This window comes from Amblyomma maculatum, chromosome 4 (genome assembly GCF_055883805.1).
Source record: "Amblyomma maculatum isolate TAMU_Amacu chromosome 4, ASM5588380v1, whole genome shotgun sequence".
NCBI lineage: Eukaryota > Metazoa > Arthropoda > Arachnida > Ixodida > Ixodidae > Amblyomma > Amblyomma maculatum.
Window position 1 is genome coordinate 129,758,084 of NC_139347.1, and position 21,508 is coordinate 129,779,591.

General features: G+C 49.9%; 1 long non-coding RNA gene and 1 pseudogene across 1 annotated transcript in view; both read right to left on the reverse strand.

Annotated features, from left to right (window-relative positions):
* LOC146192384 (uncharacterized) overlaps positions 1-21,508 on the reverse strand; it is an 81,022-nt gene that overhangs the window by 27,186 nt on the left and 32,328 nt on the right. The window lies entirely within an intron of this gene.
* On the reverse strand, positions 5,982-11,465 carry LOC146192385 (uncharacterized; annotated as a pseudogene).

Sequence of the window (21,508 nt, forward strand, 5' to 3'; positions counted from 1 at the left end):
TTGCTGGACACCGAGTTCCGTTCACTGTCAACTACGGCTGGTCCGAGCGCCGTTGCTACGTCTACCGCAAGACCAGGCCAGCATATCTCAACTGCGGCACGCCAGGGCACAGGATCGACGTCTGCCCTCAACCCAGAAAACCACTATACCAACTGTGCGGTAACCAGCTCACCGAGGGAATACACGAGTGTAAGCCCATGTGCGTCCTGTGAAAGGGTCCCCACAAGACCTATTCCAAAGACGGTGGAGAGAAGTTTTACTCTGTCAAACCCAAACTCACAACTTCATCAACCACCACAGCCCACCTTGAGGACCACAGTCAAGACCCGGAAGACCATAACCAATATCTGCGAGGGAGGCCACGGACAAAAGAGCAGACTTCGGAAAGGAGACGCACCTGCTCCCGCTCCTCAAACGGAATGCGATCTAACTCGAGGTCGCGAGACGCAGCGGGTGGCCGAGAACGCCAGGACGAGCAACAGCGGCAGCACCACGGGAGCACCAAAAACAAGATGTCCGCGGGCCAGCCTCCCGATTCCAGAGACCAGTCCCAGCTGCCCATCACCCGAGCTACGGATACAAAGGTGAGCTGGGCAGAATGGCCTCCCCTCTCCACTTCCTCACCTCCCTCACAGAAAGACAACATTATAGAGTCACTCAGACAGGAGAACATACAACTAAAAGCAGTGGTGACTACACTCACCGCACGCCTCAATGCCATAGAGCACAACATGCGCACAAACACAGGCCCGAACCCACAACCCAATTCCGGAGCTCAAAACGCACCCTTAACCCAACCCATCCTAGGGGAGGTATATCAGCAAATTATTGAGGAGCTCAGATCCTTCAGAAAAGAATTCCGAGCCTACCAGCAGTATGTAGAACATCAAACGGCTGAAACACGCGAAAGCATGGTAAACACCAAACACTACATGGAAACCGCAATTGCAGCCGTCCGTGACGAACTGCCTGAAAAAAAGCACAAATCTCGTCTAATTAGACATGTGATCTTGGACGATCCATCAGACAGTGAGCAAACATGTCAGCCGATTCAAGAGTAACGCTGTGGCAGTGGAACTGCCGGGGATTCAAGCGGAAACAAGCAGCCCTTAGCATGTACATCACGCAAGCACAAGAGCCCCCGGCAGTGATCTTGCGGCAAGAACCACTTGCAACAGGGTTGAAGCTAATAAGTTACAAAACGTACCAGCACGACAAATTCTCTGCCATACTAGTTCACAAATCGTACACAGCCGTATTGCACGAAGAGATAATCGAGTACATATCACATTGCTACATCACTCTCCTGGCGCTAAGGAGAGGTGAGGAAGCCATACACATATTAAACGTCAACAGCCCACATAAAGACAGACACCCTAGGCTAGGCCATCTCGTTAAAAGGTTCCTAGCGCTGGCGGGCAAAGCTCCGTGCGTGATTCGGGGGGGGGGGGGGGGGGACTTCAACGCCTCGCACCCTTTGTGGAGATACCCGAAGGCAACACCCAAGGGTCGAAATTTGGTCGAAATAATTACTCATGAGAGACTCACTCTCCTAACAGACCCTGCGTTTCCAACCAGATTGGGCAACAGCATTTCCCGAGATACCTGCCCAGACCTTGTGCTTGTAAAAAACGCAGCTAATCCAAATTGGAGTCATACGGACCAGCACCTGGGTAGCGACCACTATATCCTCGCCACCAGCCTGACTACCGGCACATACAAAAAGAACTTGGAACTGCGCGACTCACGGACTGCGACAAATTGAGGGAATCCCGCCACCCTTCGAGCAGTCCCATCGCCGACACAGACGACTGGACATCAGGAACAGCTTAACTAAGTTTACAAAAAGGGTCCAAACAACCGAAGACTGTCCAGCGGTCGACCCACATCACCTACACCTATGGGAGGCGCGGCGTTCTCTCACTAAGAGATGGAGAAAACAGCGACATAATCACAAGTTACGGCTCCGCATTGAGCAGATCAATACCCAAGCAGAAAAGTACGCGTGTACCCTTGCCCGACAGAACTGGAATTCGCTCTGCGACAATATCCAAGGCAATCTCGGAGTGTCTAAAACGTGGCACTTATTAAGGTCACTCATCGACCCTAGCAAAAGCAAATCGAAACTTGTGATCGGATGAACAAGATAATTCACTCTACACCGGGCACCAAAGAAGAAATTCTAAATCAGTTGCAGGACAGATACCGATGCGTAAGCCAGCACATACCCCATCATGAGTATACTGTGGCCTACCAAACGGTACCCTTACAGCCCCTGTTACGGAGGCAGAGGTCAGGGCCGAACTCGCTGGGATGAGGAAAAACACCGCTGCAGGGCCAGACAAGGTGACGGCCCAGCTTCTATACAATCTCCCCGACGACCAGATTACATCATTAGTCCAATATTTCAACGAGAAGCGCTGGGATACAGGACAACTTCCATCATCCTGGAAGATGGCTGACATACGTTTCATGCCAAAACTCAACAAACCCTTGCAATTAGACAACCTCCGCCCGATTTCCCTAACGTCATGCTTGGGAAAACTCTTTGAAAGGGTCATCACCACCCGGCTTACCCGGTACTTGGAGAGCAATAACCTACTGCCGCCAACGCAGTTCGGATTCCGGCCGCATCTGTCAACGCAAGACGTTCTACTATACATATACAAAAACCTTCTCGAGAAACCTCCAAATACCCAAACCAGGGCAATTTTAGCACTTGATTTAAAAGGCGCATTTGACAACATTTTCAACTCCAGCATTCTGCGCGGCCTTGCAGATGTCAACTGCGGTGTGAAGACCTATAACTACATCAAAGATTTCCTTACATCGATACAGGCTATCCTCAATCTGGGATCCTTCCGATCACAGCCCATCACACTTGGCCCGCGAGGAACCCCACAGAGGGCGGTCCTGTCACCCCTTCCATTCAACCTGGCGATGAAGGACCTGCCATCCCAGCTTCAGAAAATTGAAGGCATACAGCACGCCATCTACGCAGATGACATTACGATCTGGTGCCGCACTGGGAACGACGCAGAGGTAGAACAACCTCTTCACGCGGCAGCCGACGTGGTCCACCAGTACACAAAATCTTTAGGTCTATAATGCGCCCCAGAAAAGTCGGAACTGCTCATACTCAAGAACCCAAGACAACCTCTAGTTCAAAACATCTCAGTAAGCATCGATCGACACGAAATCCCCAAGCCATCCGAAATTAAAATCCTTGCCAGTACATATCACAAGGCCGCAAAAACACCGCGACCGTCAAAAAACTCGCAACAACAACGCATCAGATAACAAGGATGCTCAGCCGCATTTGGAACAAGCACCACGGCTTAAAAGAAAGGGACGCTATTCGCCTTGTACAAGCTTTTGTTGTCTCACGAATAATGTACGGGACTGCCTACCTCCGTCTCACCTCGCAAGAAATCGCAAAGCTAGAGTCACTAATACGGGGGCCTATAAAACGGCACTGGGTCTGCCGAAGACCACATCAACATCGCGCCTCATGTCTATCGGCGTCTACAACACACGCCAAGAAATCTGGGAGGCGCAACGACTGTCACAGCTCAACCGCCTAGCCATCACTCGAACAGGCCAAATCCTTCTTAACAAGATACACCTCAAAGTACCCTACACAGTAGACCAAAGGACGGAACTTCCTCTATCAATCCGCAAGAACATCTATGTCCATCAAACACCCAAAAACATGCATCCGACATTTAACGCGGAGCGAAGAAAGGCCAGAGCTGAAAGCCTTCGCAAGAAATGGGATGGCAACCCGGACACGCTCTACGTGGATGCAGCCGGTCCATTCCAAGGGCGGATGACCATCGCCATAACGAATCCCGAGGGCAAATTAGTCAACTGCGCATCAGTCCGCACATCCAACCACACTCACGCTGAGGAGGCAGCCATTGCACTAGCGCTGGCTACCAACCCAAATGCTATTGTACTCACCGACTCCCGAAATTCGTGCAGAGTTATTACCAGCGGACTCATCCATCATTCATGTCTGATACTATTAGCAAAACACCCTCCTAATCGGGCCTCAATCATATGGTTTCCGGGACACACGGAACACACAGGAGGGAATGACGCCGCCCACCGGCACGCCCGAGCTCTCTTACACCGGGATCCCCCCTTAGCCGATGAGGAAAAAGAGCATATCACAGAGCCTATAATCACCTTTGCTGAACTCCTACAGGCCTACAGCCAGGCCAGACAGACATACCCCACACCTCACAAAACTCTAGACAAGGTAGAAGAACGCACCCTCTGCCGGCTACAGACAGACACTCTCGTTACACCATTTAAACTCCACCAACGGTACTCCTCACTTTACACACCAGAGTGCCCACACTGTGGAGAAATAGCTACGGCTTTTCACATGGTGTGGGCATGCCAATAAATCCCTTTATCGATAAACTTAATCCAAATTTGGAGTAGTGGGAGGCCATTCTGCACAGCGAGGACCCCGACCAACAACGAGGACTGGTTCGCAGGGCCCACGCTGCGGCGCAGGCCACTGGACTGCCGGAATAGGCGGACCACCCACAACTCCGAGAACTCCTATGCACTCAATAAAGTTTTCAATCAATCAATCGCTGTCTGGCTTCTTTTGGCGCGTGGAACGTCGAAGTGTCGGCGTCGTACACGATGGCTGCGTCGATGCGGTTCCTGATTGCTGTTGATGGGGACAGCTTTCGGCGTCTTGCGCTGCTGTCGAATTCGCCGGTGACGTTGGGGCTGGCTGTGGGGTACCTGATCGAGGAATCGCGCACTCCACTTCTTTGTCGTGGGCTACAGGCATTGGTATACCAGCTTGCACAGCGCTGTCTTCCGCTAGGCTGTGATCCTACGCACGTGGAGGAGTGTGTCGAACACGCACCTGGTCGACGTGACGCCTGACCGGTCCGGCCGGTGTCTCTATGGTCACCATTCGTGACCCTCTTGTAGACGTGACTGTTCCAGGCCGCCATTTTTCTCCTATGCCAAAGTTGCGCGCATAGACTGCAGCTCCAGGAAGAGGTGGTGACCATTCACGTGGTTCAGAGACAACTTGTAGGGATGGGTGAAAAGCATGTATCTATGTGAGAGAGGAGACGATAACTAAGAAACGCCTCTAACGGAGACTAGCCCGAGCTGTTAGGTGTCCTACTGTAATTAAAGAGCAGTCTGGATATGTGGATATCTAATCTTCCAGCCCCCATTTTTTTGAGGCCATCCTTAATCGTTCTGACTGCTCTTTCCGCCGACCCATTTGACGATGGGTGAAACATAGCCGTTCGCAGATAAGTTGTATTATTCTTTTTCATGAAAGTGTCAAATTCAAGACTGCTGAACTGAGTCCCGTTATCAGATACTACAGTCCTTGGGATTCCAAACCTGCTGAATATCTCGCGCAAGGAATTCACTGTCGCAGTAGAATTACCTTATTTCATGGGAACTGCCTCAATCCACTTACTGTATGCATCAACTACAACGAGAATCATGCTTCCCGCTAATGGCCCTGCGAAATCTACATGTATCCTGGACCATGATTATCGAGCACTAGGCCAGCTTTCTGGTGGTGCTGCGGCTGGCATGGGCAAGCTTTGGACACAGTTTGGACAGTTTACTGATGGTCGTTCTATGTCGTGGTCCAATCCTGGCCACCAAAATGATCTGGTAACTGCTTCCATCGCTGTACACCCCTGATGTGTTTCGCAGGTGTAGAATACGATCTCGCGCTTCCTTTGGCAGTATTACGCGGTGCCTCCAGTACACCAGCCCGTGGGCCAGCCCTTGTCGTTTGTCAAAAAATGGGATTGCGCCCTCATCAGCTATACAGCTTGCCGTCGACGGCCAGCCATCCTTTGTCAACTGCGCAACCCTTTTCAGTTGCGAGTCATTCGCAGTTAATTGCTTCAGTTCATCAAGGGACACCGTTCTGTCATCGAGTCCTGCTAGAGCAAGAATGTAATCAGGGGAAGTTCTCATTGCAACTCTGTCGTACGTTGTGACAGTCGACTCAGGGCGTCGGCATGCAGAAGTTGCTTACCCGGCGAGTACTGGAGCTTGTAACGGAAACCACCCAGGAACAGAGACCAATGTTGTATGCGCGCGGCTTCCAGCTATGGGGTCGGTCAATCAGCTCTCCGCAATCCCAGGAGAGGCTGGTGATCAGTAACAAGTGTGAACTCTCGACCTACGAGAAAATCCCGGAACTTCGCTACGTCAAATACAAGGGCAAAGGCTCGCGTTAGAGTTGCAATTTCGTCCAGCCTTTGTTAAGGTTCGCGAACGGAAGCCTATGGGCTTGTTCACCTTGCCATACGTGTGGAACAGCGCGGCTCCAATCCCGTGTTGCAAAGCGTCACACTCTAACTTGAGGGCTGCAGCCGTATTGAAATGGGCAAGTACCCCTGCCCGACGAACGCCTTGTTTAGCTTGCATAAATGCCGCCTCCTGTTCAGGTTCCCACACCCATCGTACGTTCTTTTCTAGCAGCTTGTACAACAGTGCAAGGACAGATGATAAATTTTACATGAACTTGGCGTAAAATGTGATCATGCCCAAAAATGCACACAGCTCCTGCACATTTTGCGGACTAGGAGCTTGCATGATTGCTTCAATATGCTGTTCTGTCGGATGTAAGCCCTCACGGTAAATTCGGTTGGCGAAATGTACATTTGTCGAAATGTACATTTGTCCAGTCTTAGTTTGACCCCGTGCTCTTGGAAACGCTGGAGCACAAGTCTTAATGTATCAGTCTCGCCGTGTTTTCCCGATACTAGAATATCGTTGAGGTATGCCTGAACACCTGGCATGCCTTCCAATATCGTGTCGATTAGCCGTTCGAAGATGACAGGCGCGGAAGCTATACCGAAAGGCAAGGGGTTGTGGCAGGACAACCCACAGTGCGAATTGATAACGCACAGTTTTTTGGACTCGTCATCGACAGGGATCTGATTATAGGCGTCACGAAGGTCAAGAGTGCTGAATTGTTCGCCACCATTCAAAGACGCAAAAATGTCATCAATAACAGGCAGGGGGTACTGTTCCAGCTCGCATGCAGGGTTCAGAGTTACTTTGAAATCTGCACAGATTCGAACACTGCCATCCTTTTTGAGTACCGGCACAATCGGTGTAGCCCACTCTGTGTGCGTTACTGGGGACAATAATACAATAGTTTCAAGCCTTTCAATAACTTTGGATACCTTGTCGCGTCATGCAAATGGAAGAGAACGGGCCTTACAGAATTTTGGTGTGGCTCCTTCTTTCAGTTGCAGATGCACTCGTGGTCCGTCTATCAGGTCCAATTCTGTGCTGAAAACATCTTGGAAGTCCGAGAGCACATCGTCCACCGTTGATGTGCAGTTCGTTCCTAAGCGCTCCGCCAGCTTCGCCCCGACGTTGAGTACTAATGACCCTGCGTTGCTGAACTCTGATATCAAGTCGCGTCCGCAGAGACTTGGTCCTGAGCAGTCAACAATAATTAATGAGCCCTCGACGCTGGTCCCGTTGTACGAAACAAGCATATCTAACTGCTCCAGCACTGGTAAGGTTCCTAGGTAACAGGAAAGTTTGATGTGGCACGGCGACAATGGTGGCCACTGTTTCTTGTGCGGCTCAAAAACTTGCCTAGGCAGAACACATACAGCCGAACTAGTATCGACGGTCATCTGTATATCGCTGTCACACCGCGTGAACGTTCGGCGAATTGAAGGTTCCAATTGGGCTTTCCGAGACGCAACTAAAGTCCAGATGTGCATGCTGTCGGCCGCGTCACCCAAACTCTCCTCTGTTACATTTAAAGCGTGGCTTAACCTGCTCCGAGCATAGTTTTTCCGGCGTTCCTTGCTGACGTCGCTAAGACATTTTTTTGAAAGGTGCCCGCACCTGCCAGAGCGGTAGCATCGAGCGTTCGTCCAGCCACACGCGTTTCCGTTGTGTTTAGGGCTTCCGCACCGTCCACACTCTAATACCGGCTCGTCGAAGCTCTGTTGATGCGCGCTTATCTTCATTACAGGTGTCAAGTCCGAAGAAATCGCGTTGACACCCTATTCTGCTGCCTCAGAGCTGAACGCTATCGCTTCAGCTTCCTGCAGGGTAAGGTCTGTTTTCGCCAAAAGCTGCTTTTGCAGGGCACTTGACCGGACGCCGCATACTATCTTGTCGCGAAGCATTCTATCGAGCATGCTCCCGAAGTTGCAGCTATCCGCTATTTGGCGAATTTCGACAATGAAGGTATGAATAGACTCACCTTCTAGTTGGCGCCGGTTGATAAAGCGGAAACTCTCCGTTATTTCGTGGCGTTTTGGGATCAAAGTACGAACTTAGGACTTCGAATACTTTTTCGCACTTCATCGCATTTGGCTTCTCCGGTGCATCGTTTTCTGAAAGCACTTGGAATGAGCGTGTGCTGAACGCAGAGATGAGCAACGTCATTTTCTTCATTGGATCTTCGATGCCACTTGCTTCGAACTAGGCTTACACCTTCGTCACATATGCCCTGCAGTTGTCACCGCGGTCGTCATACTCGGGAAGCTCGTGATATGTGCCATGAATGAACCGGTTGCATCCAGCTTCTCAGTCTTGACATCACGTGTGCCACGGCAAAGGTCACCGGCACAGCGGAGGCCGAACAAATTGCCGTTGCGCTGGCGGCAACAGAAGGCTACAGAACGGGCCGATCTCTCAACACACTGACGAACTCGATGGAGACGTGCAGGAACTACACGAGGGGCAGGATCAGCAGAACAGCCTTAAAATACTCAGCGGGGTAACCTTCGCTGAGGAGAAACCCAGCATAACCTAATCTGGATCCCGGGCACACGGGCATAGGGGGGAACGAAAGGGCAGACAGCCTAGCTCGAGGTAACGCATTCCGAGCAGGGCAGTCAAATGCTCCGGAGCTCCGCCTACAGGCTTGCGGGGGGGGGGGGGGATACGCAGAGATCGTGCACTTGCATAGGGGAGCTAGAATTAGATATCCACCACCACACAAAGCCCTAACAAAGGAGGAAGCGACCGGCTGGCGCAGATTACAGACCAACTCCTTTCCTAGCCTACACATACTTAATAAAATGTTCCCGACACAATACAGAGCCACCTGCCCTTGGTGCGATGCCACACCTACACATTATCATATCACGTGGGAATGCGAACGCAACAAAGCATTCCACCAACACGAAGACCCGAGTGCGGAGCAATGGGAGAGTCGGCTCACCAGCGGCGAGCTCGCGACCCAAAGGGCCTTAGTGCAGCACGCGACTGATGCAGCACGACTCAGTGGAGCCTTGGAATAGGGGCCCACCCTTGCTGACGAGAAGCCTCAAGTCGCCAGCGCCAGAGAAGACGACGGAGGCTTCACAACCGCGAAACCCTTGAAATATCCAATAAAGTTTTCACTCACTCACTCACTCAGTCTTGACCATTGTTTCAGGTTGGTTTTCCTCGTGGAATCGCATTGGGCTCGTCGCCACTGTTACAAGTACGCGCATTGCGCGTTCCGTGCTTCCATGAACCACATACGCACGCTCGAAGTGGAAATGCGTTTATTCAGGCCGAGCAGCCGGCTTATATAGCCTGACTGGGAGAGGGGGAAGGGGGGAAAGAAGGAATGAGGGGAAGGGTGAAAGGCTTTCTGGCTGGCGTTCGCCAAAGGCGGAACTATAAATGCAGAACGTTTTACAACAGTCAGCAAATACAATCGATGGAACGCGGCTACTAAATTGGCTAATGTGGTGCTCTTCCTTGCTGACACTGCCTTCGACTGAAGGCCGTTTCACATGATGCGATTCTCGCCGCAGCAGAGTGCGATTTCAGCCGCACAGCGACAGAAGGGCACGCCACTTCCGTCGCAGAGCGGCTGCGGCAGACTTCCAACATGTTGGTCGCACGCCGCTCCCGTCGCAGCGATCGTTGCGAACGAGACAGCCGCCAGCCTATGGAATTCAACCTGATGTGACTGTTGTACGTAGTTGCGTACAAAACGAAAAAGTTAAAAATGTCTATTTTGCATTAAGTGTTTTATATTTTGATAAAAACATAAATTAAATACTACATTTATTCTTACGCGTGTTCTACCTTTATTGCTCGTAAAATATGATGGTGCCGCCGCTTATGCCGCACCGACAGAAATCGCTGGTGCCGCAAGCATGTGACAGGGCTGTTGCGATTTGCGCCGCAATGACACTGCGACTGGACCGAAATTTTTCGTGCGCGTCGCACCATGTGAAACGGCCTTGATTCGACAATCATGACGATTCACTAACTACATGGGCTACCTTTACAAGCGATATAAAGACAAATTTTGGGAATGAACCTGCAAAGAAGTGCCCCACCGGGGTGGTGCAGTGGTAAGACGCCCGACTACTGTCCGGAGCTCCCGGGTTCGAACCCGACCACGGCGGCTGCGTCTCGATGGAGGCGAAACGAAGTGACGTCCGCGTGCTGTGCGATGTCAGCGCACGGTAAATATCCCCAGGTGGCCGAAGTTACTCCGTAGACCTCCACTACGGCTCCCCTTTCTCTCTTTCCATTTTAACTCCCACCTTCATCCCTTCCCTTACGGCGCGGTTCAGGTGTCCACAGAGCAAGTGTGGCAGATACTGCGCCTTTCCCTTCCTGAGAACCAATTATTATTATAGCCTTCAAAGAAGAAGCGTACGTAACAGACATTGCTTCACCGGGCGCAAGTTCCTGGAGAAACTGGAATGCAGACATCGAGGCTATTTTAAAGGTATGAAAGCCAATGAATCCCAGTATGCTTGAAGAGGACAAAGTCGGCCACCTCCTAAAAAGAGAAGACGTACACAATTTTCTGGTTAGGAAAGAGAGCCTGAATACCACCGCCGACATTATAAAACATTGCAGAACATTTAAAGCTCTCAGGCTGCGTCGAATCATTCCTAGCTTCGGAAGGCTAGCCGTCGTGTTATTTGTAGCCAGTGTTGAAGCCTGTCCTCCACTTCCTATGGATGTTATGATACGAGAAATTATGCGCGAGGAATGGTCCAGTTCCTGGGACACCTCCGACCGTGAAGAATATCTGCGGGACAGTTGTGCACCGCAGGCGGATGTCGCCGCTCTGTCCACTCCATGGGTCCAATCTCGCAGCGCTTCGTATATGAATGACCGAACCAACTCTGGCCAACGTTATGCCCACCAGCCAACGGGAAAGAGGCCCGCCAACCCTGGAGACGTGGTTTGGCAGCAGCGAGAGTCTGGCTACAACTAACGTCGTGACTTTGCTAGTCGGAACTGCTGATCGATGGCGCCCTCAACCTGTGTGTTACAAAGGTGTGGAATTGCAGGGCACATCGCTAGATATTGCCGCCGCTGCTTCCCTGCTCAAGATTACCGACCCCCGGAGAACATTCACGGACGACAGCACATCGAACAGCAGCGATCTGCGACTATATCCGCTTGGGACACGTACCATCCGACACATTTGCGGAATTCATCACCTGCATCTAATCGCAGTGTGATGCCGCCACCCCAGCGCCAGCGGCGTCGTTCTTCCCATCTGCCTCCGGAAAACAAGGAGGCGTGGCCGATGGAGGTGAGGCTGCCGGCGAGTCAATGACGTCCATACATCTATCCGGGTTTATGCTAAAGAACAAATTGAAAGTGTTTATTGATGGTGTGAAAACAATGGCTTTTATGGACATTGAAGCTACATTATCTGTTATGGGTTCGAGTTTTAAGAATGGTTTGGGTAGGCAGCGCGGTTCAGGTGTCCACAGAAACTAGTGTGACAGATACTGCGCCTTACCCTTCCTGTGGACCAATTATTATTGTTAATATTGATATTAATACTATATTATATTAGTATTATTATTATTGTAGGAAAGTAATGTTAAGTGGTGACAGTGGTGTGTTATTCCATGTTGTCGGTAGTGAACTTTTTGCTCCACTTGGTGTATGTGCTTTAGATGTTATTTCTAGCCTAAATTATAGAACAGAATTCACACTGCTGCCTCGAAGAACACATGATGTGATTCCGGGGATTGATTTTCTTCAAGTATGGGGCGACTTTAGACTGTCGTAAGGGAGATATTGATTTGAACCGCTTGGCTACTTTCGGCTCTTGTGGACGATTTGACACCTGAGTTTGGAGAATTTGCGGTTGAAGAAGATACAGTTGTACTAGCTTCATCTGCAGCATTTGTGCGGGTTTTTTCTATTCGCAATCAACGCGAATCGTTTGAAGCTGTAGTAGAACCAACACTCACCTGCCCTAAAAAGTGTATCCTCGTGCGTTGTTGCGTCGTTGCCTTTACCAGGGGCCGCACTGAGCTGTGGACGTAGGTTGTTGTGTTGTGTTGTGTTTTGTGGCACATAGGCAGCTAAGGCCATCATGCGCCAAATTCAGGGTTTGCGTATCTGTTTGGTGAAAGGAATCGAGCGATTATTTTAATATACTAGAGTAGGTTTAGGATGTTGGCATCTTTTAAGAAATCAATGAGAGAAGACGTTTTAACCAGTGAATTTTCTCCTAAGAGTAAGCTAGGATGTAGGGGAATGTAGTTGTCATAGAACTGTGGGAAATGCTTTTTTCTAAGTTGATCGAGCTTTATAGAGGATATTAGGATGTGGTTTATGGTGACCACCTCTCCGCAGTGTTCGCAAATGGGTTTGTCTTTCTTTGCTAGGATGAAGTTATGAGTCATGTGGGTGTGTCCGATACGAAGACGACATAAGATTACTTCAATAAAGCGTTCTTGATGGCTGCATGATTTCCATTCTTTTATAACTGGCTTTACTAGGTGTAGCTTGTTATTAACTTCGTTATCCCATGAAGCCTGCCACTTTTGTCTCAGTGTTCTTTGCATGAATTTTATGGCATCATTATGTGGAATTTTCACCTTCTGTACTTGAGCAATGGAGGCGGCCGCGGCACATGCATCAGCCCTCTCATTACCGCTGATTCCTACGTGGCTTGGCACCCAGCAAAATTTGATTTAAGTCCTTGTGTTTTTGCTATCAGTACATAATGGACTATGCCCCCTATTAAAGGTTCTGTAGCATTTTTTTGATGTAGTGATGCGAGTACGCTCAGAGAGTCTGTATAGATGATACTGTTTTTGATGTTTTTGTTGACTATTTTATCTATTGCTAGGGATAAGGCGTAGCATTCGGCAGTAAATATTGAGGCACACTGTGGCAACCTTACTGTTTTTTCCTGCTTATTTTCTATTACTGCACTGCCTACATGAAATATTGTCTTTGAACCATCTGTATAAAATGCCTTGTGATCACTGTATTTCTCATTTAATTCCAAGAACTCTTGTATAATGTGTTCATGCGGTGTTTGTGATTTGCGAAATTGAGTTAATGTGAAGTCACACACAGCAGTGAAGTTGTACCAAGGTGGCAGTGGGTCAGGTCTCCGTGCAATATCAGGAAGTGCATCCAGCAAGTTGAGTTCCCGGCACTGCTCTTCAAAACGGAGTATGAGAGGTCTGATGGATCGAGGTTTATTGATGTACAGTGTTCTTGAGGGGCAGTTTGTAAGTATGGAGTAACAAATATGTTTTGGTAACGAGCGAATTTTCAGGACGTATGAAAGTGTAAGCATGGTCCTCCTGTATTTTAGTGGCGGTTCGTTTGCTTCTACATACAGACTTGCCACCGGCGATGTCCTGTATGCGCCAGTTGAAAGACGCAGACCCAGGTTATGTACTGGGTCCAGCCGTTTAAGGTATGACGGTCTTGCTGACCCATAGACCACGCACCCGTAATCTAAACAGGAGCGTACCACTGAGCGATAGATATGGAGAAGACATGTCCTATCAGAGCCCCAGTGTCTCCTTGAGAGTACTTTAAGGATGTTGAGAGCTCGAGAGGCTTTGACTTTCAGGCTGTTTATGTGTGGGAGGAATGTGAGCTTCTTGTCAAACGTTAGTCCTAAAAATTTGTGTTCTTGCTTTATCGGGAGTATATGGTTTCATTTAGGTGCAGGGTGGGATTGAGCTGTAGGCCTCTCCTCAGAGAGAAAAGAACTGCAACTGTTTTCTGAGGCGAGAACCTAAATCCATTTTTATCTGCCCAATTACTCAGTTTCTTTAATGCTAGTTGCGTCTGTCGTTCACACGTCGATAGGCTGAATGATGTGCGTGCGATTTGGAGGTCATCAACATAAAGTGAGTACATAACAGACTGTGGGATTACTTTGGCTACGGAATTCGTTTTTACAATGAAAAGTGTAGTACTTAATATGCATCCTTGCGGTACTCCGTTGTCTTGTGTAAAGTTCCTCGAGAGTGTAGAACCGAGGCGTACTTGGAACGAGCGATCGGACAAAAAATCTTTTAAGCAGTTCAACATTCTGCCGCGGATTCCAAGATCTGCCAGATCGCGAAGTATCCCAAATCGCCAGGTGGTGTCGTACGCTTTTTCCATATCAAAGAAAACTGCGACACAGTGCTGTTTATGTATGAAGGCTTCTCGGACTGTGTTTTCAAGCCGAACTAGATGATCCAGTGTTGAACAAGCTCTTCTGAAGCCGCACTGGTGGGTATCAAGGAGTTCACGAGCTTCAAGAATGAACATTAACCTGGTATTGACAATGCTTTCGAAAGATTTGGCAAGGCAGCTAGTTAGGGCTATTGGCCTGTAACTAGTAGGAAAGTTTGGCAGTTTTCCAGGCTTCAGGAATGGTACAATGACAGCCTTCTTCCAAGCATCAGGCATTTTGCCTGACACCCAGATTTTGTTAAAAACTTTCAGGAGTGCTCCTACTGCAGGTTCGGACAGATGGGCTAGCATTTCATAGTGTATTTCATCGGGGCCTGGTGCAGTTTTCTTGCCATTAGTTAATACTCTATGGAGTTCCTGAACTGTAATTAAGTTATTGTAGGGCTCGTTGGTATAACCATTCGTAGGAAGTCTCTGTTTTTGTGCTGTGTTTTTATACTTTAGGAAGGAGTCTGTGTAATGTAGAGAACTGGAAACATGAGAGAAGTGTTCTCCCAATAGGTCAGCCTGCTCGAGTATACTTGTTTGTGCATCAGGGGGTGTAAGGAAAGGAACTGCAAAAGGAGAGAATTTGCCATCGAGTTTGCGAACTTGCTCCCACATTTTCTTTGCTGTGACGGAACTGTTTATTGAAGACACATAACCTTGCCAAGATCTTTTTTCAGCATGACGTCGAATATTTCGAGCCTTAGTCCTTGCCTTTTTATATTTAATTAGATTTTCCTGTGTAGGGTATCGACGAAAAATTCCCCAGGCTTTGTTCTGTTTCTTTTGGCCTCTCTACATTCCTTTGCATACCATATCTTTCCATTCCTTCGTACAATTCCCGAAGTCTGGGGGATGGCTAAATGAGCAGCGGCAATGATACATTCTGTGCACTTTTTATTTTGCTCGTTGACACCGAGGCTGTCCGAAAAGAGTTTTTCTAAAGCGGCATGTTTCTGGAAGAGTGCCCAGTCGGCTAGGTACAGTTTCCAACGCCGTGGTTTAGTAAAGGTGATTACTGGTGACGATGTTAGACTGATAATGATGGGAAGATGATCGCTTCCATAAGGGTTGTCAATAACATTCCATCTAAAATCAGTGAAAAGACTTGGTGAACAAAAAGACAAATCAATGCAACTCATTTTTCCAGTGCTTGAAGAACAGTAAGTGTGTTTGCCAGTGTTCAGGAGGCAAACATTGTTGTTGAGAATAAAATCTTCTAAAATCCGACCTCTGGCGTCCGTTTTTTCGCTTCCCCAAAAGGATGAATGAGCATTAAAATCCCCTACTAAGATATATGGCTCCGGTAGTTGCATTAAAATTGCTTGTAAATCATTAAGTGTGATAGTGAAATGAGGTTCGGTGTATAAAGAACATATTGTTATTGTTTTAAAATGCACCATGGTGACTGCAACAGCTTCAATTGAGGTTTTAAGGTTGATTCCTCGTGTCGCAACGCCACCTTGACCACAATAGCAGTGCCCCCGGAGAGCCTGCTTGAATTCTGTCGGTCACAACGGAAGACTTGATATTTTTTAAGAAAGTTTTTGTTCTGTGGTCCGAGATTGGTCTCCTGGAGACCCAACGCAACTGGAGAAAATGAATTTAAAATGTCAGTTATATCAGTGTAGTTGTGTAAAAGCCCGCGACAGTTCCAGTGAACTAGAAATGCCATGGTGGTGGATTAGTTGGGGATAGGGTTGAAAATCTATGTTGTTGGGTCTTTTGGACCCGTTATTGGGACTTTGTCCCTTCTTTTACGCTCGAGAGAGCTTTGCCGCCGCTGCTGCGGAGGCGAGGGGAGCGATGTGTCCATCACATCTTCAGATGTGCTGGACCTTCGTGCAGAAAGCACGGATACACTTGTTTTTGACCTTGCCCCTTGGGACAAGGCCTTCGGGCCCGCTGACCTGGGGGTCAGCGCAGCCTGTTTTGGGGGTAGTGGAGCAGCACCAGCTACTTCCACCAGGGGCGCGGATGGCACCACCCCAGACTCATTTTTCGTGGCCTGGGTAGGGGCTGAAGACTCCTGTGGTGCCGCGAACTGCTGCGCCACAGAGGAATAGGAAGGGTGTTGGATTGAATATCGTTTGCGTGCTTCGGTGAACGTGATGTTTTCTTTTACCTTTAGAGTGATTATGTCCTTTTCAGTCTTCCACACCGGACAGCTACGCGAATAAGCAGGATGGTTGCCCTGACAGTTTGCACAGAAATGGGGTTGAGTTTGGCAGTCATCGGTTTGGTGCTCAAGTGCAGCACACTTTGCACAAGTGAGTCGGCCTCGGCAGCTCTGAGCCCCGTGACCGTACTTCTGGCAGTTAAAGCAACGTCGTGGGTTCGGAATGTATGGTCTCAGGTTGACCTTCGTGTACCCCACCTCCACAGACTCGGGAGTACGCTCAGTGCAAAGGTAAGGACAAAGTGTTTAGTCTCGATTTCTTTGTTGTCACGTCTTATTTTTATTCGGTATACATTTGTCCCGTGTTGCTCTTTCAGCCCTTCCAGCAGTTCCTCCTCTGTCATGTACTTTAGATCTTGGTCAGAAAGAACACCACGAACAGTATTCAAAGAACGATGTGGGCTAATCACAACAGGAATGTCACCAAAAGTGCTAACTCCTGAGAGTTTCTCATACTGATGATGATATAAAAGTTCCAACAGCAGGTCTCCATTTGCAAGCTTCTTGATCTTGTAACCCTTGCCTATAGCTTCAGTCAGTGTCTTTGCAACAATGAACGGTGAGGCTTGTCTTGCTGTCTTTTCTGAGTGCTCACTATGAACTACATGAAAGTGTGGGAAGGTGCTCTTTGTTTTCAAAAAGAACTGGGCAGTTTGGTCGGTGCGCCCTCGTTTCGAAGGAGGGCGATCAGTTAAAGAAGAAGAGGAAGCCATAGAAAATGTATATTGTTCGGCTGCGGTGCCAGCCACCCACCACGGAGCCCAACGAGGGGACGTGACAGGAATTGGCAATCAAGTCCTGCCCACGCCAGCTGTACACCGTAACTATAACCCAATATGGCGTAACTCAGGCTGGTTTGCCACACAAGGTTAACCCTCGCCGCCTGGAAGTAGGAAGAAACGAAGAAGGTAAGAGAAGACAGTACAGTTGTAAGAGAGGGGATAGGAAAGCGAAAGATGGAGGGGAGGACAGGAAAAGGCGACTGCCGATTTCCCCCGGGTGGGTCAGCCCGGAGGTGCCGTCTGTGGGAAGCGTGGGCCAAAGTGGTGTGTTGCCTCCGCCGAGGGGCCTTAAAGGTCCAAACACTCGGCATCGGCTCAACCACCAGGATCCCCTTTTCCCCAGACACGGCGATGCCACGCACGGCTAAGCGTGGATGCTCGGGGTCCGTGGTGTCGCACAGTACATGCAAACATCTGCTTTAACAGATGCCCCCTGCGGGAGCTGTGGACGTAGGGGGGATGTGGTTTTCAGGAGGTGGGAGTAACAAAGTATGGGGCCGCCCCTAAATCAAACGCGCGCCATTCTGACCGAGCGAGCATTACCTGGATGCTTCGTCCGGCAGCGCTATGTCATAAATCCTCCTTCTAAAGGGCGAAGTGCCGTACGGGTGGCGGCCCTGTTGGAGATGTATGGGCTCCGGCCTGCGTTGATCACGAAGGAGTAAGAGGAGATCAGGCGGATAAGAAGGATCGAAGGTGAAAATGGGTCGAACGTGGACGATTTTCTCTAATACAGGTGAACGGTTGCGGACAATCAACCACTCTGAAGAGCCAGCTCTGATGCCTCGGGGCTAAAACTCGCCCATTTCGAGGAAGGCGCGTCAGGTTCCGCCGCGGCGTTGAACAGCTCTGTCACAGAGCAGCACTTGAAACCAAGTATGGAGGCCGAAGTGAAGTCTATGATTAACAAGTCTTTTTCCACAACAGAGCGTCGCATTCTAATGGAACTACTATAGAAGCGCGTGGAAGTGTTCGACTTTGCCAAGGACGACTCTACACCGCTGCCTACCAGTCGTATTCATCCCACTACAACACCGGGACCGCACCTCCGATACGCCAGAGGCTCTATCGAGTCTCGACAGCTGAACGTAAGGTAATAGATGAGCAAGTTCAACAGGTGCTAAAGCGCAGAATTATTCGAGAATGTTCTAGTATTTTGGCAGCTCCTGTTATCCTTGTTAAAGAGAAGGACGGCTCATGGAGGTTTGGTGTTGACTACCGTCGTTTAAATACAATAACGAAAAAAGCTGTCTGCCCGCTTCCAGCTATTGGTGAAGCAATTGATTGTCTGCACACAGCCTCACACTTTTCTGCTAATGATTTATCAGGCTACTGGCAAATCCCCGTGCAGACAAAGAGAAAACGGCATTTGAAACACCCGATGGTGTTTATGAAGTCAACGTAATGCCTTTTGGTTTATGTAATGTGCCTGCCACATTTCAGCGGTGCATGGGTACAGTCCTGCGTGGACTAGTATGCAAATTTGTGTTATTTGGACGATGCTGTAATTTTTGGCAAAACATATAGTGAGCACACAGTAGTCTGGATATTGCCGCGAAACCTACAAAACAGTATTTGTTGTTTTTTAACAGCCGCCGGCATACAGGCTTATCACTCTGATTTTGGACCGCGTATCAGTTCCGTAATCTTTGTTTGTTACTGCTCGATGTCGCGAGTCACACCTTTATCAGTTTTGTTGTAGCGCAAGACGCACCGAGATCTGTCTCGAAGGTTCCGGCCACTCGGGTGTCTTTCCACAATGTTCCAGGCCGTGCTGGTAGCTGTTTGCGACGTTATCTAGATTGTTCTGTGCAGCCTTTAAATTGAGCGTCGCCGAGTGTGACGGGGATTCTTTGTCCGACGACCGCTCGTCGGTCGTCGGACAAAGAATCCCCGTTTGTTGCTATCGCCGCCTCCGAGTTGCTTAGTTCTTTTGCGGGCGCAAGTCAGCCCAAATAAAGAGTTTCCTCAGTGCAATCATCGACCCTTCATTTGTGTCGTCGACCTCGTCACCACTACGTGACATCTGGTGGAGGTGCTGCCTTTTATCCTTCAAGCGAAGACCCAAGCCGTGTTCCTGTCGCCCTGGAAGACCAGCCTACAGGTCACCGAGCCAGCCGCCGACTTCAAGGCCTACAGCCAGAGCACGGTCTGCTACCTGACCCCATTCGATTTCGGAAGGCATCGACGCTGACAATGGCCCAGCCTACAGCACCGGTTGTTTTCGTCCAACCCCGTGAGCCCCCCTGCTTCCATGGACGACCGGATGAAGATGCGGGAGATTGGATGGACCTTTTCGACCGTGTGGCAGATTTCAATGGCTGAAACGACGCTGCGAAACTCAGGCAGGTCTACTTTGTTCTTCAAGGACATGCCCGAATTTGGTTTGAAAATCACGAGACTTCTTTCAAGGATTGGGAGATTTTCAAAGCACAGTTCTTGATGGCCTTTACAAGGTCTGTCAGAAAAGAAAGAGCTCAGGCCCTCCTCCAATCAAGAATTCAACTACCAAACGAGCCCGTCCTGGCCTACGTAGAGGAGATGAAACGCCTGTTTCGCCGCGCCGACCCTAACATGACCGAAGATGACAGAGTGAAATTCTTAATGCGAGGCATTAAAGAATCGCTTTTTGCGGGGCTTGTCCGGAACCCGCCGAAAACTGTGGAAGAATTTGAGAGAGAAGCATCGACCATTGAGAAGACGTTGGATACCCGGATGCGCCACTACGAGCGACCACTTCAACCAAACTCCTCATGCCACTACCCCAGCACATATGCAAGTGGAGAGAACCTTCGGGACCTAATCCGGGAGATTGTGCGAGAGGAGCTCCGCCGAATGCTGCCATCATCGCAACAACCCCAGGTGGCAACGCTCGCGGACGTCGTCCGTGAAGAAGTTCAGCAGGCGCTGGGCGTTCCTGAAGCGACGGCTGCGACTGTTCCAGCACAAGAAGCAACAGCGATGAACTACGCTGGTGCATTACGTCGCCCTCCGCCCCGACGTGATGACCTTCCCAGCCCTCGCCGCTACCGTCCTGTTCCTGAAAACCGCCGCTTGGCCCCCGCCCGCCAAGCTTACCAACGACCCCCAAACCCCAGGAAGTGCGACGCCTGGAGGACTGCAAACAACCGGCCATAATGCTTCCACTGCGGTGAGGCCGGCCACATTCTGCGCCACTGCCCGTACCGACGAATCGGTCTCCGCGGATTTGCAGTCGACGCCCCACGACCACGCCCAGGTGAACGACCGCAAGAAATCGACAACTATCTGCGCAGCGGTGAGATTGCGTCACCAAGCCGTCGGTTCAGATCTCCATCACCATACAGGGCCCGCTTTGCGTCGCCAGGCCGTAACTATGATGAGAGTATGCGCGGAAGGTCCCCAAGCCCGCGCAGGGGAAACTAAAGGCAGCAACCTTTGGAGGTGAGGTTGCTCAACGGCGAAAAGACGAAGATCCTCCGCCGCCGACGACCACTAACGACGACGCAGCCGTTTCACCGCCGCTCCACACGACGTCATCGACGACAACACGACCAGAGTGCAAGCAGACACCGCCGCCCAGCGAAGTAACAACGGTATGCCCCGGCCATGACCTGAAGAAACGACGCAGCCGAGATCGGACACCAAGGCCCACGTACAATGCGAGGACGCGAACAAGTGACCTTGAAGTTGATATCGACGGTCGCAGAGTCACTGCCCTAGTAGACACCGGAGCTGACTATTCAGTCATTAGTGGACCGTTAGCCTCTCAGCTCAGAAAAGTTACCACCGCTTGGGATGGCCCGCTGATTCGCACCGCAGGTGGCAACCTGATTACTCCATCGGGACGATGCACTGCAAGAATAACCGTAAATGGGCGTACTTACCCCACCAGCTTTGTGGTCTTGCAGCAGTGCTCCCGCGACGTGATTTTAGGCATGGACTTCCTAAATGAAAATAGGGCTATCATCGACCTCCGATCCAAGCTCATCAAGCTCTCTGCAGACAAAGCCATACCTGCTACGACGACTTCGACGCAACACGTCGCTCTAAACGTCCTCGACGGTGAATTGACCGTGCCGCCCCGATCAAGTGTCGCCGTCAGCGTAGG